The following is a 5,879-nucleotide window of genomic DNA, read 5'->3' as shown; positions in this document are numbered from 1 at the left end:
TCTTGTCAGAGCTGGAGACAGGAACTCGTCAAACCATATTGGAGAATAAGAAATCTCACTTGTTTTTCATGACTTTGGCATTTTAAAAGATTAAAGGCCATTTATTTTATAGAATCTCCTTCAATTGAGTTTTGCTGATTTTTTTTTTTTTTGGCTAGTTTGAGTTTATTCATTCTTGGTAGAGAAATAACAGAAATGTTTTCCTTTGCATTCTGCCTCGTCATACTGAGTTTTTTGGCATGTAAAGAGCATGTTATGGTCTATTGTAAAGTTACTCTTTTCTTTTAATAAGAAACTATTTCTGGAGAAGTAAGTTGATTTGATATGTCAATATGGCAACATTTTAGTAATTAGTTATTTAAATAAATACTAACTACAGGATGTGGTTAACCTCTAAACTAAATAGACTTTAAGTAAAGAATTATTATTCTTAGCAATATGAGCATATGTTATTAAATTAGTATAAAATACACTTTAAGGGGAAAACTGAAGACAATATCTGCATTAAGATTAGTGCTAGCCATAGTTGAATATGGCTTTAATCCCAGCACTTAGGAGGCAGAGGCAAGTAGGACTCTCTGAACTTCAGGCTCCATCTACAGAGCAAGTTCCAGGACAGCCAGGCTACACAGAGAACCTCTGTCTAGAAGGAAAAAAAAAAGATAAAAGCACCAACTACTATATTTTAAACCTGCTGGTCTGACAAACACATGAACAAATTCCTTGAAATAAATTCCTTAGAGTATTTATGTAAATAAATGACAATCACTAATTGATAAGCTACCAAATAGATGGTGATATATATATATATATATATATATATATATTTATATGCATCAATATATGTAATAAATGGTTAGATACATACATACATACATATATACCTAGAGTTTTTATTGTATTTCATAAGATCTTGGATTATATTTTATTGAGAAGTAAGAAGTGGTTATCAGACTCCTTCGGTCTGAAGGTCTGAAGCTTTAGATAGTTATGAGTCCCTGGGTGAATTCCAGAAATAAAATCTCCATGCCCTGAAAAATCAGCAAGTGCTCTTAATTGCTTTGCCTCCAACTGCAAAGGAATAGAATCTTAAGGAAAATTTTCTGAGCTAATTCTATGAATATTATGAAATATCTTGTTCCACATCATACTGTGACTCATCTTTTTCCTCCCATTCATATTGCCATGGACTCATATTGTTTATTTTAGATAAATAAAAGCTCTTTAATAAGATGAGCACTTGTCTAGCACTGGCTAATGCCCCCAAAAGAGCTAACCTTGGATCAAAGCTATCTCTAACTTAGATACACCTTAGCCTCCTGCAATTTGCATATGCCTTCATCCCTAAATCTCTTTTAGGACCTAGTCCATGGTTACAGTATGAACAATTTGAACAGAGATGGAGACTGCAAGTCTTGGCACCTAGGCAGATGGGAGGTACGCACAGTGAAGATACTGCCAGAGTTACTTTAAGTATTCTGCTATTTTTTAAACCAAAGTACCCGAGGTATCTTGTTCACCAACTAGAATTATGCTTGTTTTCAAGAAGACAGCTCTGGGCTTTATGGCAGGCTAGGACTTAACAGGGATTGAGACCCTGGTTATTCCCATGAGCTGTCTGTTAGAGCCATTGTCTTTGAAATGAGGATAAATGTAATGTCTGGTTGTAAGTTAGGGTCGTGTCTGTTGCCTGTTGTCATGGTACCTAACAGCATTTACTTTCTTTTCTTTTTTTTTTCTTTTTTTTTGGTTTTTCGAGACAGGGTTTCCCCGTGTAGCCCTGGCTGTCCTGGAACTCACTCTGTAGACCAGGCTGGCCTCCAACTCAGAAATCTGCCTGCCTCTGCCTCCTAAGTGCTGTGATTAAAGGCATGAGCTACCACTGCCTGCCTTTATTTATTTATTTTTGAAGCATTTACTTTCTAACATCCTCAATATTGCTAATCTTTAACAGATCTTGTTAGCATAGTAGATATCTTTCAGTTTATTTGTAGGCAGCATTCTTTTAACTAAATTTTACTTTGTGTGACTTACTGTTGCATAAGCATATTTATCAATAAATCCTTTATTTCTTCACTTCTAATACTTTGAATTATCCTATACTATTATACCATATAATTTCTTAGGTCTGGATATTAAAATTTTCTCTGGAACTGAACCCTAGCCCCCACCATTGTTCATTAGTTAAATGAAATAGGATTTTAGTATATAGCCCAGGGTAGACTCAAAAGAGTCTAAATTTTATATTTTTGTTATTTTAGGTATATGAGAGTTTGCCTACATGTATTTCTTTGTACTATGTTCCTTCCTTGTATACACTGAAGACCATAAGAAGATGTTGGGTCACCTGAAACTGGAGTTATAAATGGCTGTAAGTCACCATGTGGGTGCTTGGAACCAAATCAAATCCTGTGCTCATAACTACTGAGCCATCTCTCCACACCCACATAAATTAAATTTATTAAACTATTTAATATTAAATTAGGGAGTAAATTATATTTATTATAAATAACTTAGTTAAAACAAAGAATTCAGTTATTTTTAGCATACAGAATTGTGCTACTATCATCACAATTAATTTTAATGCTATTATGACTTTAAAGTCTTATCCAGCTTTAGTTCTAATACCCCAGTTTCCTCATTTCATTAAGGCTTCACAACCAGCCAACAACTTAATTTCTTTCTTCATAGATTTGCCTATTCCAGGTAAATTGAAGAAGATGCAGTCACAATCCACAATATAGTCATAAACAGATCCCATGCACAGATGTATCTTATACAATTATAATAGAGCTTAAGCAATTTCTAGTACTAAATATTACTAGCAACAGGTGTGTTATTACAATGTAGTGAGTTATTCACATGTTTGTGTAAACACTGGTGTCAACAAACTTACCGTCATAGTTAACATTAATGATAATGAACTCGATTTGATTTAGAATCATCACATCAACAGATCCTCATGAGGACATTTGGACTATAAAGTTTTTAGGATTGATAACTGTTTTTGCTGTAATAGTCAAACTGTGAACAATTTTTGGTTTAAACAGAAAGGAGGAAGAGGAATTTTAATTCAGCAACATGGCTTCTCTGGCAAGGGGATTACATCCTAGGCCTGTGTGATCCAACGGGAATGACACACCTTCAGCCCTCTTGCTGGAATACAGTCAAAGCAATGAGTCAGAGAAAGAATTAACAAAATGAGTCAGATGTAGGATATGACCAACTCTCATGGAAACAGAAAGCAAAGATAGGCTACTTAAGAGCAGAGTAGAGTGAGTCAGGTGTGGAGAGCCGTCTAGTGAATGCAGTCCAGATGAGTTCAATCAACATCAACACAGTGGAATTCAGTAGGATTCAATTTAGTGCAGTTTGGTGCTGTTGGGCTGAATGCAGTTAAGTTCAATGGTGTTCTTGCAGCTCAGTTCAGTTCATGCAGCCAATGTAGTTCAGATCATGAAATTCCGAGGCAGGTTTTCCCAGTGGAGCAATTCAATGAGAAGCTAGAGGAGCCAGTTTGACTCAGTCAGCTTGGAGAGAAATTTTGAGACAGAACAGCCGAGTTGAACCAGTCAGTCAGAGGTCTGAAAGAACTAGAAAGGGTGAGCTTATTAGACAGTATGCTTCTGAGATGAATAAAAGTTACTTTTATGTATCTATATACTTATTAGAGTATGGTAAAACTCTTAATGACCTGCCCCTTAAATAGAACTGAGTTATTCTCTCCTGCATCTCCACCAGAAGCTATTAATTGTGGAGAGCTAATTCAGCATCCGTATCATGCTTTTTAAAACAGTTCTCTTTGAAGAACTGCTACTTTGTTGGAGTGGATAGGGGCTTGGGTTGTCATATAATTCTTTCATATACTTTTCTTAACTATGCATCTGCAATTATCAATATCACTTCGAATATAGCATCTTTGCTCTTCGTAGACAATGGAAACACAGATAATGAATATTCACATCCTTTTGGCAACAGCACAGACCATAAACATGATCCACAGCTACAGCAGTACCTTGAGCCCAGACAAGGCCTGTAGAGGCAACCAAGTGGTACCATGGGCGACAGATATCAACATAGACAAGGGCTGGTATGTCAGCATAGACCTCATCTTGGTTAGGACCATGGGCTCAGACATGGCCCTGGGTGGCAGCACAGGCTGAACATGATCATGGCCTCAGGTGGCAGCTCATGCTACTCACACCAGTATACATTAAGTGGCAGTAGAGTCCATGAACATCAACATGGTTTCAGTCTACAGTCCAGACCAAGGATAGCTGCATGGCCTTTGGTGGTAACATGGGACATGGATGTTAACACAGACCTTGGCTGCAATAGGACCTCAGCCCCAGACTTAGCTCTGAGCATGGCCACAAACCCAGGTGTCAATTTAAGATGTTAGTATCAATATGGCTACTGGCAGTAGCATGGCACACAAACATCAACATAGCTTCAGCCTGCAGTCCAGACCACAGACATCACCATAGATTATGGCTGCAGTAGGACCTTAGCACCAGACATGACTCTCAGAGGCAGCAAAGATCCAGATATCACCATGGCCTCGAGGGGAAGCATAGGCCATTCACACCAGACTCCTCTTTACCCCTGTCATATTTCCATTTCTGCTCCTCTCCACAGTGCATGTATCACCCTATCATTCTATCTTTTCAATATCAATCCAGAGTTCTTAACCTGGGTTCCCATATATAAACAAATGGAGGCTGGATCATTAGTTAAGGAATAGGGAAAGAAAAGAGTTCCAAAGAACTTAGAGAGTCACTATTGGTGTCCTGACTGGCTCTCTGGGATGCTTTATAACCTCTGGTGTTACATGGTGACAGTAGATTCAAGGTAAACCTCTTCTTTGACTGGATACTGGGTGTGGCTGCTTGGGATTCTGTAGGCCAGGAGGCCTCCAGAAGAACATGTCTTTGTATAAAAGCACATGCCTCATATAAATTCCTCAGAGTTCTAGAGTGATGGTTTGGATTTAGAATTTGGGTGGCTAGTCTGAGTCTTGCTGGGGTCTCCAGAAAATGTTAATCCCACCAGAGAATGATACAGCTACTACAGTTCCAAGTCAATTTTGAAGCAAAATTTCATTTAAAAACGACCAGGTTAATGGGATTTCAATCCAGTTCCATCTCTTGGTTCCCAGAAAATGACCGGCAATACAGAATTTGTGCTAAAAACAACAAGAAACAACAAACAAACAAACAAACAAACAAAAAATCCCCCAAAGCTGTGGTTGTGAATTTTGACCTTCAGGAAATTCCCTGAAACAACAGTATACAGGCTAAGTTGTCTTTTGCCCTGCTCCTATGCTGTGCCAGAACAACTTTTCCACACAAGGTTTCTGATATTAGTCCTTCAAGATATACTCTCTGGTGGTGTTGGGACAAGCAATAGCAGATGAAGTAAGGCACAGACAAGAGCAAAATTTCCAGAATTAGACTGAAGATCTCACAAAGAAAAATTTCCCTACACCTGCATTACAGAATGTTCTCCTCTAGTCGGATTTTGTTTGAGGTTTCAAATTGTTATATTTGACCTACTTTGAACTATTTTGTTCAGAATGAGAAACGTGGACTTAATTTCATTTATTTGTAGACATCTGTCCTATTTCATTTGCAACTTTTTTTGAATAGGCCATATATTTTTGGTATATACTTTTAACACATTTATCAAAAATTAAATGTCTACAAGATAAAATATGCATAAATCCCAAATGGAAACCTATTATACTATAAATTTTCTTTTGAAATAACTTAAAGCATATATGGGCATATTTATGAGATTTCCTAGAGTACTCTTTTTTTTTAATTTTCTTTATTTACATTTCAAATGCTATCCTGAAAGTTTCCTATACCCCTCCCCCC

The sequence above is a fragment of the Mus pahari genome, chromosome 22 (assembly GCF_900095145.1).
Source record: "Mus pahari chromosome 22, PAHARI_EIJ_v1.1, whole genome shotgun sequence".
Taxonomy (NCBI): domain Eukaryota; kingdom Metazoa; phylum Chordata; class Mammalia; order Rodentia; family Muridae; genus Mus; species Mus pahari.
The sequence above is the reverse complement of the archived record's forward strand: the minus strand, read 5'-3'. Positions refer to the sequence as shown.